Below are 21,415 nucleotides of genomic sequence, written 5' to 3'. Positions count from 1 at the left end.
TGAAAGTCAATAGAAATAGCCACACGTGTGTGACAGAGTTGACACTGGGTCTGGTAGTGGTGTGCAATACTGTACATTTTGGTATCGATCCGATACCAAGTAAATACCGCCGATACCGATACTTTTTAATAAATAAGGTGGATGCGTCATTGAATCGATAAATCTCAATTAATTGTGCCTGCTCTGCGCTGACACAGGACCAGCGAGTCCGGCGACCTGGCTGTTGCGTCTCTGCCGAAAGCAGAGGACTGCAAACAAGAGCAGAAGTTAAAGTAAAGAATCGATCTCATCAGGCTAGTATCGATCCGATACCAATGCCGGCTTGGTATCGCTACAATCGATATTTGGATTGAGCCGCCCACCACTAGTCTCTGGCACGAACTTACACTTTGCTGCATTTCAAGTCAAGTTTGCACATTCCAACTTAGAAAAGATTCTCTGCAAATTTCAAAGTCCTAGAATATGTTACACTGTCATCTATGCATGCTTCACAGTTTCTGTAGCTAATGAGCCAAATATTCATCAGCATGGAAAGTTGCAGGAGCATTTCTTATCTGAAAGACATTACAGTGAACTATAGGAGGTTGTGAGATGTCACCAAGTCAGAGATTTCAGATACGCAACAAAACCAGCATCCTTTCAGCAGATCCATTCTTGTGACAAATTTGCGTCCCTTCCCTATCTATGCATTTGTCCATGTACGAGATAGGAAAGGACAGGTTTGGTGATTGTGAAGAATCAATGTTTTACAGCTTCACAATGCAGGAGGGGTGAAAAATCACTGTAAATAGGAACTTCAGCACTTACATCTATAAAATACTTAGTATTACAAGAACGGCAGAAAACAACTGACATGTTTGAGTGTATGGCTTTCCTCTGTGTTTCTGTTACACATCCCTGCACAAAATACCGCTGGGACCTCTTCCCCCAGAGGCAGCAATCAGTAAATCATCAACCTACAAAACTAATGGCGTGTTCAACAACACACCTATATGGTGAAACTATCTGCACAAAAAACAACATGCACAATTAACTCACTATTAACTCTCACAGACACAAACATACCAATTCTCCAAATGACCTGTTATAAATCTAATGCTGGGCACGTGTGTCAAACTAAAAATCCAATGACATGTCAAACATTACACAGAACCACATAAATTATATATACATACACTAAGGATCAATGATGAGTAATACAGCCTAAATAAGTCCATGTACCCCATCTGATAACCATAAAAACAATGATTCCCCACTTTATTCCCCACAGGCTACACATTTTGTAGATTATATATTCAATAAAACCCCTTTGTGTCATAATCCACAGCCAAGGACTCTGATGCAGACTCAAAACCAGTTCAGAGATTTATTTACAGGAATTTGAAGCACAGGGATTTAAGCCGGTGAACAACTTTAAATCCGTCCCTGGATAGTTACAGTGCTTCAGAGTGGGCTCAAAGTGGGCAGGCTGGTGAGTGAGGATCAAAAGGCTAGACCAACTAGTTACCACTAGAACAGATGAAGCAAAGAATGGTAGCTGAACCATTGGTTTTATGATAAATGGTAAATAGACTGGCTGTTATATGGCATTTTTCTACTCCTCACTCACACAAGCACATTTTTCTTTGTTTTCCTTCTAACTAACAGTCACACATATTCACACTCCAGCTGATCCACTGGACAGCAACTTGGGGTTAGTGTCCTGCCCAAGGATATTTGCCAAACTGGAGCAGCCAGAGATCAAACTAGCAACCTTCCACTTAGTAGATAACCTGCTCTAACTGTGGAGCTACAGCCACCCTTTATGAGCAGAATGATGAGGAGAGTGGAAACAGGTGTGTATGCCAACCAAAGCAACATGTCCAAGGGAGAAAACAGTGGCCAGGACCTCAGAGAGGGAAGAGACCAATGACTATACAAGACATGACCTAAATGCTCCCTAAAAACGTCTCTATCGCCCCCTGGTGTCTGGGTATATTATAGGTCAACCCCATCTCCTCCATGCTAGCAAACAGAATCGGGGTCAAACTAAATCAAAACATTTCTTATCTGATAAATTTTGCCCAAAGATGCTTTCAGCCATTATTGGTAGTTCTCATCACAGCGATGTGTGTTTAAGGATCTCCTTTCTCATAAATTTGATTCTAACAACTAGTGTTGTGTGATATCACTGATCAAGTACGCTGTATATTTTAATGATACCTAGCACATAGAACCCATTTTAAATGCTCTATTCTACAACCTTACCTGACTGAATTCAGGTGATGTAATCTCAGGGACACACATGAGCTAAACTCATACAGCCATTTATTCTAGCATGAATTTTATAAATATGGTTATGAAATATCTAATGAAATAATTTGAATAAATGGGTTTTAAGGATGCAGGAAAATACTGCTGTTTAAACATGAACTCAAAAGCACTTTCCAAAAATCCAGCAGCAGTGCTGCACACTGCCAACAGCTCCACATTTTGTCCCTCTGGTGCTGCATGCGGCCACTATCCAAGTACAAAAGACTCCACGGGTGACATCTGTCTCATAATCATCACAGCTTTGATTGCCAACTGCAGTCATGGAGAAACACATTTCCTGTCTTATGACCCAGCATTTTGAGTTTCGTGCCTTTTGTGTCATGTTTAGGCCAGTTTACAAAAACAGTAACTTGTATGTCTCCACATAACAACTGAAACAAAACTGACGTAACAAGAATCAAAAGGAAGCTTAAATACTGGCTGATCAGCCCAAGTTGACACACACACAGAGGAACACAAATATTAACAAATTATCTAACATCAAACAACAAAGCAACAGTAAGAATCACTTCAAATCAATAATACTCAATAAAACACAAAGCAAACAATTCATAAATCAAAGAAAAGGCACAACATTAAAAATTACTTATTTATTGTCACCAGTGAAAGAGCTGCACTTGGTATGGCCCAATCAACACTTCCCATATATAACACAGTAGCATCCCAGAGCACATCTTTGCCCAACTTTAAAGTTGTGTGGCTGCAGGTGCAGCCATCGCACAGCCCCTTGCTTCAAAAACTCTCGCTAGAACAGCGAAAGAGAGAGATAGCCAGCTGTAATGTTGTCTCTTCCAGGGATGTGCTGAATTTTTAACCTCAATGGCTGCATGGCCAGGTACCAATAAGTAATCCTCTCATTTGTGCCCTTCATCTTGCAGACTGACCATAAAGCACTGCAGTGGCTGAACAGCATGAACTCCGTCCGTGGCAGGTTGTATTTAAAGGAGCCGAGTGTCCACTTAATAGCCAGAGACTACAACTTCACCATGCCACCAGCTCATCTCTGGAAAATGGCGTGCGACTGTTGTAGGCGACATGATGCTGGTCCACTGGTGGTCCCTGCAGAAGCACAGCTCCAATACGCCTTTCAGAAGCATTTGTTTGCAAAGTCAAATCCATATCAAATCTGCACTGTGAAGAACGATGTTTTTACCCAGAGACTGCTGGATGTTCCAAAAAGCTGCCTCTACTTTTGTAGTCCACTGAACCTGGTTTGGGCACAGTGAGCCTGTCATACTCATCAAGACCGCGCTTCTAGCGACAAAGTTTGGAATAAATCGTTGGTAGAAGGCAGCCACACCCGGGAAGGACTTCAACTGCTTCTTAGTCTGTGGAAGTGGACAGCATTCAATGGCTTTGGACTTTATCAACTTGTGGTTTTATAACCGCACCTCCAATGGTGAACACAAGCTACTGAGTCTCTGCTCTGGGATACATCTCACCAGGTTAATTGTGAGGCCAGCAGACTGCAAACGATCCAGGACCTCCTTCAGATGTTCAGTGTCCTCCACATGTGTCATAAGCAAGTCCACACAGGACCTGGTCCATTAGTCTCTGGAAGGTAGCCCCATGTAAACCAAATGGGAGGACTATAAACTCAAACAGCCCCCCTGACGTGCAGAAAGCTGTCAACTCCCAAGACCCCTCCCTGAGTGGACCTGCCAGTAGCCCTTAGAGAGGTCAGTGGTAGTTTTGCTTTTTCCAGGTGCTCAATCAGCTTATCCATGCGTGGTGTTGGATATGAGTGAACCTTTGAAACAGAGTTAAGGTACCTGAAATGAATGCAGACTCTTATGGAGCCATCCTTCACTTTTTCAAGGCTGAATGATTCCAAGGGACAATATGAGATCCACCTCTTTCTTCAGTGGCCCCAGAAGGTGCTCTGGCATCCTAAAACGTCTGCATCTCACAATTCCTCATCTTTTAACCCAATGTCACCAGAGTTGTATATTATTATTTTACACCCTTGCCTAGGGGAAACTAAAGTGTTGCCCTATCTCCAAAGATGACCAATGCCACAGTAAGATTTGGAGTTGAGGCGGATTGGTTTATTTATCTATAACAAGCCATTCTAGAAAACCCTCAAAGAAAATAATTGGATCCTACCAAGCTCTATAACTTGCTCTATGTATCAAGTCTGTTAGATAAGAGAAGACGAACGTGTGGTAACAGTAGAGCTGTACTTCCCCAGATGTACTTGCATTAATTATGCTGCATTCTCAGCTGAAGTTGAACCTAGAAAATAATGCATAAAATACTAAAGGATAGGTTCACATTTTAGGTTCACATTTCTCAAATCTTCATGTGGTTTGGAAAATTTGCCGTTGTGGAGCCAGTACAGACAATTTTAATGGGGAAAATTTCAGTACTGTTTGTAAAGTTAACTCTACCAGGCTCCTCAGCAACAGTGTAGCGATTTTAAGACATGTCTTAGAAGGAATTTAAATTTTAAAACAGTGCAAAAAAGGGTTTATAGGAAAAGTTCAGAGAGTTGTTAAAAGTTCAGATACCTCTAACCAGTCATACAGGATTAGTGCCCTCAAAAATGTAGTACCACATATGAAATAATTTCCATATAATACTGTGAGTGCAAGGGAAATCTGAGTAAAAAAGAAAAGTCATTTTTCAAATATTATACAATTAAATGAGGAGGTGCATAAAACTAGTGATATTTTTTTATTTGCTTCCCTTCTGGTCTGCAAAGGTGTCGGTCTGAGATAATTACTCATTAATAGCTAACACAGTGTTAATATGCACATCATGAGCAGCTTTGAATGAGATTCAATGTGATGATGCACAAAGCTCAGTAGCTACAGCTACTTTCATTAAATAGCTGCAAAGTCACTTCTGGTTTTTGGCTCCTGTACAGAATACTTTCCCAAGAACTCTTTTCTTTATCCTTTAACTTTTTGGAGCACTTGCGAGGGATGGTTGTGCCTGCTTTGTGTAACAGGGGCTTTCATGTGAGCAATGGATGTGGAATGGTAATCCTTGCACCTGACTTGTCGGGGAGCCAAGGTGCAAGATTTACAACACCTGAGGGTCTAAATGGTCGGCCTTTGAGATAGCTGAATGTGTGTGAGAGTGAATTTACAGCCCTGGGCAGCCCATAGATTTCATGCCTGGACTCTAAACTGTCACCTGCATGATCGAGTCTATTGAGAGGAACACAGTCGAGTCTCAGTCACACACAGTTTGTTTCATGTGAGTAAAACATACACATGAGAAGGAGGCACAATCTTCCTATTAGCAGGAGTTTTATACTGCTCACGCCTTTCTTACTAATCATGGCAGCTGTGTTTGTAAGCTTTCAAACCATTGCATGTATGTTTAATACACAATTACTGGGAGAAATCTGCCTGTTATATTTTAATGCTTTTGCAATTCATTGATAAAAGAAGCTAAAAGACAGTAGTGATTAAATAAAGTGCTGAATAAATACAATGTCAGGGTCCTCCGTGTCTCTCCGGTTTGGGTTTGTTGTTGTTGTCTCTCTCGCTCGCTCTCCTCCTCTTCGCTGGGCGGAGTTTCCTTCCCCAACACACCTGCAACCGATCCTCGCACCTCTTCTGCCACTACTTAAGGCTCTGTGCTACTTATTGTACTGCTTCCATCAGTGTAGCTCCAGCTCATTCCAGTAAATCGTGTTTTCCTCCACCGAATTTCCTGGATTATAACCTCTGTTCTCTCCCTATGTAAAGACCTTCCTCAACCCTTCCCTGCTTTTCCCTGGACTTGATCATGAGTGTGGATATTGTGAGTGAACGGTGGTATGAGAGTGAGTGACTGACGAGGGAGAAGAAGAGTGTGACATGAGCCCTTTTTCCCTGGAGCCCCTGGAGCCCCTTTCTCCCGGCATTGTTGTACATATCACCTGGTGTCACTGTAAATAAACTGCACCTGAGTTCGCTCGTATAAAAAGGTGGAATAATGTGCAACAATTACTGTACCAAAAATACTCTTGTAGTAGTATGTCTGTGAAGGTTCTCAGTCATCCAGGTCATCGTAGTCTAAGGAGCTTGCAAAGAAAAGCGTCTGGACTTCTTTAAGTTACTTGAAGACGTTTCACCTCTCATCCGAGAAGCTTCTTCAGTTCTAAGGTCAAATGGTGGAGAGTCCCAGATATAAACCTAGTGGGAGTTTCCCCCCACAGAGGGACAAAAGGACCCCCTGATGATCCTCTAATTGCCTGAGCCAAGGTGTGAAACTGGGTGTGGGTCCCAATCAGCCAGAGTTTCGGGTGTGTTCATTGTGAAACCTGGCCCCACCTTATCATGCGAATTCCTGAGGTCAGATGGCCCAGGATGTGAGTGGGCGTTAAGGCGTCTGGGGAGGGATCTCAAAACTGGATTATAGATGGCAGAGAGTTGGTGTCGTAAACCCCCGCCTCTGTTCAAAGATGGTTGCTCACAGTGGACATAGATGCTTCTTTCACTCCTCTTTCAAACCATCTGTCCTCTCTGTCCAAAATGTGAACATTGGCATCCTCGAAAGAGTGTCCTTTATCCTTAAGATGCAGATGGACTGCTGAGTCTTGTCCTGTGGAGGTGGCTCTTCTGTGTTGTGCCATGCGCTTGTGAAGTGGCTGTTTGGTCTCTCCAATGTAGAGGTCTGGGCATTCCCAGACCTCTACATTGGAGAGATGTTCACATTTTGGACAGAGAGGACAGATGGTTTGAAAGAGGAGTGAAAGAAGCCATCTATGTCCACTGTGAGCGACCATCTTTGAACAGAGGCGGGGGTTTACGACACCAACTCTCTGCCATCTATAATCCAGTTTTGAGATCCTTCCCAGACGCCTTAACGCCCACTCACATCCTGGGCCATCTGACCTCAGGAATTCGCATGATAAGGTGGGGCCAGGTTTCACAATGAACACACCCGAAACTCTGGCTGATTGGGACCCACACCCAGTTTCACACCTTGGCTCAGGCGATTAGAGGATCATCAGGGGGTCCTTTTGTCCCTCTGTGGGGGGAAACTCCCACTAGGTTTATATCTGGGACTCTCCACCATTTGACCTTAGAACTGAAGAAGCTTCTCGGATGAGAGGTGAAACGTCTTCAAGTAACTTAAAGAAGTCCAGACGCTTTTCTTTGCAAGCTCCTTTGACTCTTGTAGTAGTACTTGAGCATTCTCATTCTGTTTTCATTATGGCCATTCAGCATTGGTCTTTAGTGTAGTAATATCCTTTTCCATGTGATTCTCCTCGATGGAGAACGCTCAGAGTTTTTATTGAATAAGAAAGAGACCATCCAGTACTTCTTTTATTTGATCTGAGTTCACCTGTGTGAATGCACGAGACTATTGTGTTTAATTCAGGAGCATTTTGAACCTGACTCAGCAATAAACTAAAGAAACAAACATCACACATTTCAAACATCCCAGAGACAAGCAAATGTTACAAAACTGCATTTCACAGCGTGAGTGGATAATAATCCAAAACATACTGCAAAATCAATCTCCAAGTCATTTATTTGTCTTGAGCCCATCACCTACTTCAACGCCTGGTCTCAGCTCCATGGAGCATGGTTTTCAGGTACTGAAGACAAAGCTGATGTATCCATATACTGAGTGTGTATCATGGTATAGTAATGTTGCCTGTATGGATTTATCTCCATGTTGGTTGTGGGAAGTTGCACTGGTGTGGGAGTGGTTTTGTGTGTCACATTTGCTGTGGGCCAGTGGCTGTGATGGAGTTGGATTCATTGAAGGCAGCTGTATTTGATTGCACTGATATTCTAGTCTACTTACAGCCCACACTACAAACACTGCTGTGAAATGTTGTCTCTCTGTGCAGGTATGTCACATGGCCAGATCTAAGATGACTTGATTTATGATGGATCAGTTGCTGCACTGTGAATTGTGTAATGAAGATGTGGTGATATTTCATCTCTCTGTGCAGGTCAGGGCCTACTGTGTGCTGCATCCTAAAGGCAGAGTTGGGTTGCTGAGGCCTGAGTGATTGCCGGCCTTCTACTTACAGAGCAGTGGGTTTTGGAGGACAACTGCTGATCCCTATTGAAGTGGTTGACATGTAGACTGCAACTGACTTGTGGCATCGCTGGCTCTGGCCTTGGACTGTGTGTTTCATCCCTTTAGCAAGTGGGAGACGGGACAGTTTGATCCTTTAATTTTTTTAAACATTGTACTAATAAATTGTCTTTTAGAATTTTATTGGTTGTCATCTTTTGCCCACCACTGAGTGCTACAAGCGTTCAGTGTGGACCGCCTATATATATATGTGTATATACATATATATATATATATATATACACATATATATATATATATGTATATATATGTATATATATGTATATATATGTATGTGTGTGTGTGTATAAAAAAATAAAAGTGGTATCGTGCCATCTCTAGTTCTAACAGTAGTATTGTACAGGAGTGCCCTATCACATGCCTTTGTGTTTGTGTATAATCCTGGTCAAATGATACTCTGCTGGTATCCAAGGAACTGAGGACTGATTTGCTTCTCTCCTAATTTTTGTACTTAGTAAATACGATTGAGAATATAGTCTAACTCATCTAAATCACTGACTTCAGGTGTTCCAATCACTTCTATTGTCACGCGTTTACATAAAATCAAGCACCTTGGCATGCAGACTGTTTTGACAAACATTTGTAAAAGAATGGGTCTGAGTTGCTCAGGTACCGCGATAGGTACCTGTGCAACAAGTCAAGTGGCAAAATGTCTTTACTACTACTGTATTTTTCGGACCATAAGGCGCACCGGATTATAAGGCGCATTAAAAGTCACAGATTAAAATCCTTGAGAAAGTTGTTGCCTCCCAGCTTCACTCGTACCTCAATGACCATAATCTCTACGAACAATTTCAGTCTGGTTTCCACCCCAGTCATAGTACAGAAACTGCTTTGTTAAGTATCACTAATGACCTTCTGATGGCAGCTGATTCTGGTCTTTTAACCATTTTCATCCTTCTCAATCTAAATGCGGCATTTGACACCATTTCTCATAATGTCCTCCTGAGCAGATTAGCATCCATTGGCATTAGTCACACCTCCCTCGCCTGGTTCACCTCCTATCTCTCAGACCGCACTCAGTTTATCCAACTTAAATCACACTCTTCAAGTTTCTTTCCTGTTTCTGCTGGTGTGCCCCATGGTTCAGTATCAGGGCCTCTTTATTCATTATCTACATGCTCCCTCTTGGTCATATATTCCAAAAATATATATAATATGATATATTATCAGTTTTCATTATGCTGATGACACCCAGCTCTACATTTCCTCCAAACCTAATTCCTCCCTTCCACCTACCTCCCTCTCGAACTGTCTTATGGAGATCAGATCATGGTTCTCCTCCAATTTTCTCAAACTTGACAGTAATAAAGCAGAAGTCTTACTCGTTGGCACGGCCTCTACCTTAACCAGATCTCACAGTTTCCCCACTAATATTGAAAATTCCTCCATCCTTCCTTCCCCACAGGTAAAGATTTTCAGTCTCACATTAATTACATACCCCGGTCTGCATACTGTCACTTATGTAACATTAACCGACTTCGTCCCTTCCTAACTCCCCATGCTGCTGCCATCCTTGTCCACAGTCTTATTACTTCCCGGATTGATTATTGCAACTCCCTCTTATTTGGTCTCCCCAATAAGTTCCTCCATTAACTTCAACTTCTTCAGAATTCTGCAGCTCGGGTCATAACTCGTACTCCCTTAAGAGACCATAGATGTCATGGTCCTGAGTCTACCGCCTCGGTGTTTTGTTTCTTTATATTATTCTGTGTTCTTGTTTATTCTGTTATGTCTTTTGTTTAGGTTTGCTATGTGTTAGAGTTTTGTTGCATGCCTGCCTATGTTCCCTCTGTCTGTCCATGGTGTCACTGTGTCTGCTCGTGAGTCTGTCTGTTTAGTTCAGTGTCTTGTCTGGTCCTCTGTGTCTGTTAGTTTCCTGTTTTATTCTGAAGGTCCTTGTCTTATGTAAGTGTGTTCAGTTTACGTTTCCCCTGCCTCGTCAGCTGTGATTTCTCCCAGGTGTGTTTCCCTCCTGTCTCCCATCCCCTGATTACTGCTGTGTGTATTTAAGCCCTGTGTCTCCTGCCCATTGCTGGTTCGTCTGCGTTATTTGGTGTTTTCTGGTCTGCGTATCTCCCGCCGTCTTCCTGTGAATTCTCTCGTGCTGTTCTCCCTGCAAGTTGCCCTCACTCGTGTTCAGGTTTTGTTGTTTAAGTTTAAGTTCTCCCAGTAGAGAGTATTTCTAGTTCTGTTTCTCGCCCCCCTTTCCTTTGTTTGTTATCTCACCGTCGCAATAAAGCTTGCTCACTTCAGAAGCTACCTGCATCTTGGGTCCTTTAATAATTCACACGGTTTGCTGGGCAAACCATAACAGTAGACCCCAAATCTTCAACAGCTTCACTGGTTGCCCATAGAAGCCAGGATAAACTTTAAAATCTTACTTCTCATGTTTAAGTGTATTCATAACCTTGCCCCTCCTTATCTCTGTGATCTGCTTCATATCACCACTGTTTCCCGCTCTCTCAGATCTTCATCTGCCACTCATCTTGTTGTTCCTTCTGCTCGCCTTACCACTGTAGGGCACAGAGCTTTCAGTCGCCCCGCTCCTCGGCTCTGGAATTCACTTCCTTCAGTCCTAAGAAAAATGGATTCCCTTCCCTTATTTAAGTCACAGCTCAAAACCTACTTGTTTAAACTGGCTTACTTGCTTTAATACAGATTTTACTTGCTGTCAAATCTTGTTTATTTGGGTTTTTTTGTTTTGTTTTTATACATTTTTTGTATTTTAATTTATTGCAATCTATTTTAATCTACTGTTTTATTAATATATTTTTCTCCTTGTAAGCTGCTCTATTCCCATGTTGTTGCAGTATATTAATGACTAACCTTGTATCGTGGATGGATTATCTCAGTTGTTCTCCTGACTGAAGTTTGGTCCGTTTACAGCATCCTGCCATGCGATTGCATTTGTGTCTAACCATCAGTAACCCTCACGTTATTTTTTTATCGAGTGGAGTGAAGTTAGCGTTCATCCTCCAGCTTCACTGTGTTTATGTTATGCTAACATAGCTGTGTCGCTAGCGGTCACGTAGCACATCATTATATACCACCTAGCCCAACTTCAGTAACCCTACAAACGTCACTGCTGTTTAGTTTTCTGTCTTCATTTATGTTGGAAGTGACAGCAGAGCTGTACGTTTGAATCTCTCAGTCAGAACATGCTATATCATGTTTAGGTGGAAGCTAGCGAGCTAACTTCCTGCTAACTTCTAACTCCGTTAAATTTAACACATCCTGTTTTCATGGATGCCTGGATGTTAAACTTAATTGTTACACCTGGTAAAGCAGCAACACTGATGATTTTATTAAAGATGAAAGAATTTAGACAGTTTTTAACTCTCAGTGATGCTGCAGTGTTTGTTTGACTTTGGGACTCAGCGAGACTCCTGACTACAGTAGCCGTAATGCTCCAACAATCCATCAAGCGGTGCGGCTTCGTAGCAACCAAAGTCGTACTAAAATATTTTTCAACAGAGTTTTGAGCGCCGTGTAGCACATAAAATCGGTTCGAGGTCAGTAAGCAGAACCAGAATTCATACATTCATGCACCGGATTATAAGGCGCACTGTCGATTTTTGAGAAAATTAAAGGATTTTAAGTGCACCTTATAGTGTGGAAAATACGGTAAATATTCCACAGTTAGCTGTTACTGGGATTCTAACAAAGTGCACGAATCCAGAATCCATCATTACAGATCTCTAAATTTCATGTGGACTTAAGATTAGCTCAAAAACAATTCAATTCAATTCAATTTTATTTATATAGCGCCAAATCACAACAAAAGTCGCCTCAAGGTGCTTCATAGATACAGAGAAAAACCCAACAATCATATGACCCCCTATGAGCAAGCACTTTGGCGACAGTGGGAAGGAAAAACTCCCTTTTAACAGGAAGAAACCTCCAGGAGAACCAGGCTCAGGGAGGGGCGGGGTCATCTGCTGTGATTGGTTGGGGTGAGAGAAGGAAGACAGGATAAAGACATGCTGTGGAAGAGAGACAGAGGTTAATAACAGATATGATTCGGTGCAGATAGGTCTGTTAACACATAGTGAGTGAAGAAGGTGACTGGAAAGGAAAAACTCAATGCATCATGGGAATCCCCGGCAGCCTACGTCTATTGCAGCATAACTAAGGGAGGATTCAGGGTCACCTGGTCCAGTCCTAACTATATGCTATGCAGAGAGGTCTGTTAACACACAGTGAGTGAGAAACAGTGTGTAGAGGGCAGGACTTTAAAAGGCTGGAGAGCCAGACACCACTGAGTGATTCAAGCTTTCGGGTGATGTAAACAACGGGGCGGTAGACTCTCTCCCCCAGCCCTATGCTCGAGGGATCAGTCTGCAGGATGAGGGGTTCCCCACAGAGAGCCGCCTTTACCTGCTTAAATGCCCCTGACTCTGCTCCTTTCACTTGGGCACATTTGGGGCAGCCTCTTGAAGTCAGTTAAGGATCTGGTCAGCTCAGTGAATTTCAGGATGAACTGGCCAACCTCAAGAACTGCCTCACCTCATTTTTGATCTTGGTACGCAGCAGGATGCGACAGCTGCTGTTTTGTCTGTTTGGGAATGCTCCTGCCAAGTGACAACCTATATCACTGTACCTCCCTCCATCCAGCTGCACACTCCTTTGGGTTGGCCGTGAGCCGTGCCTGCGTCAGGACCATGGCTACCCACAGCATATGCTCTGCCCAGGTGTCGCTATGGATGATAACGTCATAATCAGCATGCAGACAATGTGCGAGTGTATAGTGGACGAGAACTAAGGGGCTGCACCAAGCACTGTTTGACTATTCTATTACTCCTATTTCCAACATAGCAGCCAATTGCTTCTGAACAATTTGTCTTTATGTGGGGCTGTGAACGCGCCATCACGCCAAGGTGGGTCTCAAAATGGTGCTCGATGAGAAGGGGAGAACAGGGGAAAGAGCACATCCACAAACTGCTGTTGCAATGCAGCAACACCCACACTCTGGATGTGTGTGAGATGGTCATCACAATGGACTGAGGATCGAATCGATGAATTTGGCACTTTGGGCTCTAACTCATGTCGGTCACCAGAGAAGCATCCTGTTCCCAAGCTTTTAGGAGGTTGGGGTTATATCTGTGTGGGTCCACCCTTGTCTGACTGCACCACTTCATAGTCAATATCCCCCATGATGGGTCCTTGCCACTTCGCAAATGATTTTGAGCTAAATAAAGGGAGCAATAAGAGCAAGTTGTCTGCCGGTGAAAATTGTCTGAGCCTAGCTACTGTGTTGTGAAGACACTGCTGGCATTTCTGTCCCTGTTTGCGTGGGCTTTGACATCTGTCCCAGTTTTTTTTAATTAGGTGCAACACCCCCCCCCCCCCCCCCCAGCTTCCTGCTAAGCAGCAACTTAAAGGGAAAAAAGCCCATGGAAGCCTGGGACTCCTTCCAAACTGCAAACAACAGAGGGTCTAACCAGCAATCCCAACAGCGTTCATCCTTGTGAAATCATAGATTTTAAGGTCTTGTTAAGCCTCTCCACCAACCCCCCAGTCTGAGGGTGGTAGTAGATGTTTGCCCGAACAGATTTAATGCCCAGTAATTCTTTCTTTTCTTTTAGACATGAACAATGTGCTCTGGTCACTCTTTCAGGATGTCGACTCGGGAGATGATCTGAAACAGCATCTGCGATACACTCTGTGCAGAAATGGTGGACCACCAGTGCTCACTCGATAACAATGATTGATTATTTCTGTTTAATTTTATACATTTAGGTTTTTTTTTAGTTTTTATTTTATTTTCTCTCTTAGCTTGGTGATTGATACGTCTTCAGGATTGCCTTTCATGTCTTACTCTTTGGGTTCAAATGATGATGCAAGTAGTGAGGCGAAATAATAACACTTCATCCAATGTCTTAAACCAAAAGTAAAATTGTATGGCGTAGAAAGTACTTCCTGTTGTGTTAAAATGTAGGTAGTAAAAATAAATAGTAATTCTACTTAAGTACAGTAACAAAGGATTTGTACTTAGTTACGTAACACCTGGTACTTTGATTATCTTTGTTTAATATAAATCTTTGTTTGATGATCTGAAAAATATTGGTAGGAATGCAGACTGTGCACTACCTAAACCCTGTGATGTTATTTTACCCATAAAGTGTTGATCGAGCAAGTCCAAGCTTGACATGCCACTGTTATGTTTGTCTGATTAAGTGGCACAGAAATGGACCGCTGACTTGGAAAAGGTCAAAGAACGTTCTGAGAGGCTTTTTTTAGCTCGTCTTGTTACATGTCACCTTCTATCTGCATTCAGAACAAGGATAACAAGAAGACCTCCCCATGACACATACTCAGCAAAGTCAACAATTTTAAAGAAATTATTTCTATAAATGTGGAATTTGCCATTCATTGGAATAAACATGACATGCAGTTCATTTTAGGTCATTATATACTAAATACCTCTATCTGAGGATATACAAGAGTGGGAAATTAGATATAAGAAACGGCATCGGTTGAGTAATATTTCTTTAAGAAAAAAAAACAGTAGAGGAGGAGGTCAAACGTTGCAGAATTTATATTACTCATGGGACGAGTTGCCACCATTAAAATGATGATTCTGCCAAAAATAAACTACTTATTCTCACTGATCCCTAATAAACCCTGTCTTACTTGGTTCCAGCATTTCGAAAATTTTATGTAAAAATAAGCCATCACAGATAAATCTAAAACAAAAAAACACAACGGTGGTCGAGTTTTTATCACTACTTCTTATCCAATAGACTCTCTGCCTTTCATCAGCTCCAGCATTAAGCATCACAGCTGCTTTAAAAGCCTCAGCACTTCTCTGTTTGTATTCTAGCCTTTTCAGAATCAGGATGCGTTATTAATCACTGAAGAAATTATGTCTTTACAGTTGCTCCAAGACAATAAAAACAATAACAGACTGAACTAAATTAAATAATGCAATGTATAAAAATAGCTCAATTATAAATATCCAGAATATTACAGAAATATATGATTGACATTTTATTGCAAACTGTAAAACTTTGATATTTTCACTGTAGATGATATAAAAAGGGGTGTAACTGTTGCACTGTGTGCAACAAAAAATGCTGATGATGTCGTTTTTGTCGGCCAGCCACTCCTGGGAATGTTCACCACTGTTCCAAGGTTTTCCATTTGTAGATCATGGTTCTCACTATGGTTCAATAGCCAAGTGCCTTGATCATAGCCTTTGTAGCACTTTCCATACTAATAGATGTCAGTGACTTTGTTTCTCTACTATTTTGCTTCACTTTGTCAGACAGCTTAAATTTATCGGTGTCTTGATTCAACAGGCCTGACAGCAATGAGGCCTGGGCGTGGGTAGTCCAATTTTAACTCAGCTTTCCAAAATATGTGATTATTCAGTTAATTGAGGATTTAACAAAGTGTTACTTTTTTCCCATTAGTCCTGTTCGGATAGCTTTTGTCCCACAATAAATTTAAGAACTGAAAAAAAGAAACAGCATCTATGAAATCACTGTGTGTGAGTCTTCAAATGTCCTCACACAACACATTCATTTGTTCTCACACTGTAATTTTAGGCACACAATTCTAAACCATAAACATTACATCGGGGCGATCGTGGCTCAAGAGTTCAGGAGTTCGCCTTGTAATCGGAAGGTTGCCGGTTCGAGCCCCGGCTTATTAAGTCCGCAGACATGGACTTAATAAGAAGAACTGACGAGGAACAAGCACGCTGTTAATACATACAGAGAAAAGGGAGGTGGAGATGAGAGAGACGTCACAGAAACACATGAAGGGCGAGGGAGGCTTAAACAAAGTGGGTGATAACACAAAGACGACTAACACGGCAAAATAGAATGAGCTAAACTTAAACATAAACCATCAAAATATAAGAGATCGTGACACAGCAGTTGAGCTGGGTCTGTTGCAAGTTAATCGTTTAATTCTAGGGTGTATTATTTATTCTTTATTTTAAATCTGTGATGTTGTGAATGTTGTTAAAGAACGTGGATGTGGACTATCTGTGGAATTCTGTTGTTTGAATTCGCTGTTAGTGGACCAAGAGCAAAAACCTGGGATCAGCTGTTTTTGGTCAGCGGAGTTAAACATGACTTGGAGTTTGTGCACTGAGTTTGTTGTTTGATGGAGCAGTCTTCAACAGTGGAGCTAAGGGTCTAATCCCTGGAGGCCCTATATTTAGACAATGCTGTGCAAGCCCACTAGTGGAGGTGAGGGGGGCGGTAACACAGACAATCACCAAACAAGAGCACTGTTGTTATAATGTTCTATTTATTTTAGAGATGGCGCCCCTCCCTGCAGGAGGAACCTGGGAAATTAATATTTTACATTCTATAACTATAACATGAATTAAATAATGCAATAAGTAGGAGCGATATACAAGTATGAAATAATGCAGACTTGCATTTTTAAACTTGCATGCAAGATATTTGTTACTGATACACATTTTTATTTGAGCATAGGGTGTCTGTCAGATTTCCTCGAGGTCACCCATTTTAGTCCTGCTATGAAAAAATAAAAAAGCAACATGTGTATTGTGCATCTATAAAATGCAAAAAATAAATATTTTACAAATTTACAAAGATGGCTTCAAGTCACCGAGGGTAGTCACAGAGGATGGTTGAACTATCTTTACGAAACACAGATATCTGTACTGTTTGTGAGTGACCTGTAAATCTGCAGCAACATTATTTATCCCATACAGTCAAATAATGATCAAATCTTTAATGCTTGCTTTGCGTGTTGTCATCCATCCTTAAATCTGAGACTACAGTGTGAAGCTCAGGCACACAGCTTGTAGAAACACGATTATTATCTCAGTATTTCAGGATCTGAAGGAAGCTGTAATTCGTCAAAATGTAGCCGGCTTGGTGCATCATGACCTATTAGTTGTAACTATATGTACATTTCAAGTGTTTTTAATACTTTTCTATTAAGTGTAGTGTACAAGATTAAAATGTTTGTGAGTTGATCCTGGGAAACTGCCGTCGAAAAGAGATGAGGCACTCTGGGAAAATAATATCTTAAGTTATTATCAGCAAAATGGCAGAATTAACAGCTGAATTAACTTAATTAACACTCCAGGGCAGCAATCAACCAACATCTGTGATATGGTATATAACCTACAAAGAGCACTATAAATAAAAGGAAAAATGTTTCATAGGGAGATTCGATCTGCAGAAGCTTTGTTACAAAAAGCTTCTGCAGATCAGTGAAGTGATTGCACGACCCTGAGTCAAGCGATGAGGATCTGTGCACAGATGACCACGCCATGCATTCGGATCGTCACCGCTCGGGTTTCTGCTGGCGTGGTGACAAAGTAGCTCTGTGCAACAGCCTCTCAAAGAACCAGCAGTTCTCCTGCAGTGACAAAAACACACCAAACATCTGTTTGTTTTAACCACCTCAGGTCAGCCACAAGAAACGTTTTTCGATTTCAACTTTAAAAAGATATTATTGCACTTAAGTGGTTAAAATAACCAGATGTTTGTTTTTTTCCTTAACAAATTAAAAGCTGTGTAAAAAATAAGTCTAGTAGTGTCGTTTATCAATAATCTGAAGTTCCAAGAAAAGGAGTTTTCATAGTTTTACTGAGTACCATAGCTTACTATTCTTAACATGTGCTGTTCCAAACGCATCTCTCTGAAACTACTTATTGAAGTGAGATGCATGTCGATGAGATGCATTCCTGAAATATAGAAAAGTATCAAATGAATTAGTCACTGATCAAGTAATGGAAGGTGCTGGTGTTGGCACAGGGTATTAACCTGGTTAATATGTGAGTTCAGGTCAGTGAATGTTGAACAAGGTTGTTTAATACATGTAAGCACTGCAGTTGGATTAAAACGGACCTGCTTTGAGATTAAAACAGTTCCCAAATCTCTGTAACATATAAACCACCACCATAAACACGAGCCTGCTACCCCCAGCCATTGCTGTTGCTGCTGTCACATTGCATTTCTCTCCATGTCATCCTGGCCAGAGCTGCATCCCCACCAGGGACAAACTGAAGCTTCCTCAAAGAGAGAGAGAGAATGCCATGAAAGGTGCGAGTGGCAGCGCCAGCCAGTGTTTCCGAGCGCCAAAAGCCTGGAGGATGGGACTTGGGGTAAAAATAAATAAATAAATAACAACCCACTGCCTCGCCTCCATTTTACATTTCCTCTGTGCTCATTTTCTGAAGAGCTGCTCATCTATTTTGCCTGCCGAGCTCATTCAGAGAGGCCGCCTTGTTAAATAAGGCATGAGTCATCTACTGCACTCAGCACTGCAATGATGCGTCCCATTTCAATGTGCCTGTTATGAGCTGGAAGGCGGTTGTAGCTGAACTGTAAAGAGACAAAAATGGGGAAAATTAAATGAAAGTCAAGATGAAATTAAACCAATAAATAAAGTAAAAAAATGCAAACATTGCCCTCTCTGGATTCTGTTTAGGTTAAATTCGTTTTACAGCGATTCACATTTGTATTACTTGAAGTTGCTGAGGCAACAATGAGTCTTAAATATATTTCACCTGCTGCTTTTGACAGTCTTCAAGCCTTGAAGACAAAGATATGATAATACTACAAAGGTTACTTTGCAAAAGGACGTAGGCACTACAAACAGCGTCTGCTCCCACTGAACACTGGACGTCGGACAGATGTGCAGATCGTGTTGGGTCCATCGGTCCATGAACAATTCTTGACATCGATACGAAGTCCAAACATGGTCCACAGTTTGGACGTCCAACCATGACCCGACTTGGAGGTGGATATGATGTTCAGCATTAGAACTTTGGACTGGGTCAGTTTTAAGGGCGACATGTGGACGTCTATGACAGGTGCAGGACATTTACATGATTAATCAATGTAATTTATTACATTTACAAATATTAAAATGGTTGTTATCAATATGATACATATAAATAGGGATGATTTATAAACAAACATGATGTATTATGTGTTAGCATGTTGATTTATTCAGTACATGTGGGTAATTTTGGGGGTTATTTTACATTTTCCTGTTATTTCCTGTATTTAAAAATATTTACATTCGTTTTGCTTTTTCATAAAAGAGAATTTGCATCATATATGGAACATTTTTACAAGTATCCTGTTTCATTGTGAAAAACTTTGTAAGAGGAAGTGAGTGTGTTTGTGATCGGTAGCCTTCTCTGAGAGAAGTACGAGAAGTTTGTGCCAGTGTGTTTGTTTGAACTGTCCAAGTCTGACTTTGAAAAGACCTCCACCACACCTGGACTGTAGGTAGGCCGTACACGCAGGTCCAAACCACGACACGAAAAAGATGTTGTTATGAAACAACCCCTTCAGTGGACCAAAACTGGAAGTCCAAAAACGACTCATAAAAGACGTCACTTTGCGCAGTGGGTATAGGTCATTTATAACTGCGCTTGTATCCCACACTCTAAGAAATGAAATACCGATGTTGTTCATATCACATTTTAATAACAAATAATTTTTTACACACTAAATAGACAGGTTTCCTGGTACTACAGCAACAGTATGAGATGTTAAAGCTACAAAATCCTCCAGATTCAAATGAGTACAACCCTACTTTAGAAGGCCTTTCATTATAAGCATGGCTTTGTGAATGTGCAGCACTACAGAGACAAGCAGGGACCTTTCATCGCTCAGTTTCAGTCTGCCTCGGGGAAAATATCCATCCATCGAGTTTTTTGTTAGTATAAACCTTTCCTTATTAATACACTGCAAAATGACATTTGTACCTGGAGATGATAAAGAAATATACTTTATATACTTTGATGGTGTTAGCAGTTGTTTCTCAGTGAGAAAGCATAAAGTGTCACTGATGTAAGCTTAGCATAATAAACAAGAAAACTTTATTTGTTGTAATTAAGGTAGCAGAGTGGTATTATCTGTAAATGAGTTGGGACCAAGTCATTTGATATCTCAGGTATCAGTGTGTTTTCTGTTAGCCGTGAGCTAACTGTGAGCATACGGTTCAGACCAGAAGAATATTTTGAAGCCTCCACTGCTGCTACGAATGGTCGTCTGTGATCTGTGCTTTCACACAGCAGTTGCAGCAGTTCTGAGAACTGTCTCACTAATTTTGCGATGACCTCTTGGGGCATTTAAATGCCCTGGGAATGAAAAAAACAACAACATTTGGATGGTACTATAAAATCTCCACATACTGATCCAAACCACTATAAAAACTATTTATAGAAAACGGACGTATCTTCAGACCACTGTTTTCAAGTAATTGTATTTTGTTTGAATATCAAGCAGTAATACTTTCTAACACGCATGTTTCATCAGGGAGGCCAGGCTGATGTGTGTGTGTTAGTTAACTCTCAGTCGGGTGCTTTTCGCGTATGGTCTTAGATAAGATAAATGGCACAAATCAAACAAAAGCAGAGAGCAGCAGAAAAGAGCTTCGTCTCCGCCAAAGGTCTGTGGACCGTCCCAGCCCGAGTCAAAGGTTGCGCTTGCCAGGCTACGTCCTGCACAGCCTGCAGCTACCGCACCACGTCAACATCGACGCCAACCTTCCACGCCACCTGAGGTTCTCCCCTTCTGTTTTTTCCCTCGTCTGGGTCCAAAAGTACGACAACCGCAACAACATCTGCACTTTTTCCGACGTTGTGCCCCCCCGACCCCCCACCAGTGACGTGAAAAAATTAACTCGCCCCAAATGCATCAAAACAAAAGGAACTACCTTGTTTTGAAAACATGAGTTGTAGACAGAGGCAGATATTTTTACCTGAGATTTTGCTGTGAGTGTGTTAGCAGAGTTCTGTAGCAACCTATGAAATGACACCTAAAAGTCTGCATGGCGACTAAAGAAGCTGAAGCCTGTTAAACATGCAAACATGTAGAACACAAGCTGCTTCCATATCTGTCACTTCGCAGCCTTCTCATATTGATTTGACTTCACAAATTATTTGTTCTTTTTTCTTCTACCTACACACTTCCATGTCTTCTATTAGCGCGGTGGTAACTCAGTGCTGCTTTTTCTCTGTTGTCTTTTTCTTTTCTTTTTCCTTTTTCCCTCTCAGCTTGTCTCACTGGATTAATGCAAGAATATTGATATT

This window comes from Perissodus microlepis, chromosome 2 (genome assembly GCF_051167445.1).
Source record: "Perissodus microlepis isolate ML-2025 ecotype Zambia chromosome 2, ASM5116744v1, whole genome shotgun sequence".
NCBI classification, from domain to species: domain Eukaryota; kingdom Metazoa; phylum Chordata; class Actinopteri; order Cichliformes; family Cichlidae; genus Perissodus; species Perissodus microlepis.
The sequence above is the reverse complement of the archived record's forward strand: the minus strand, read 5'-3'. Positions refer to the sequence as shown.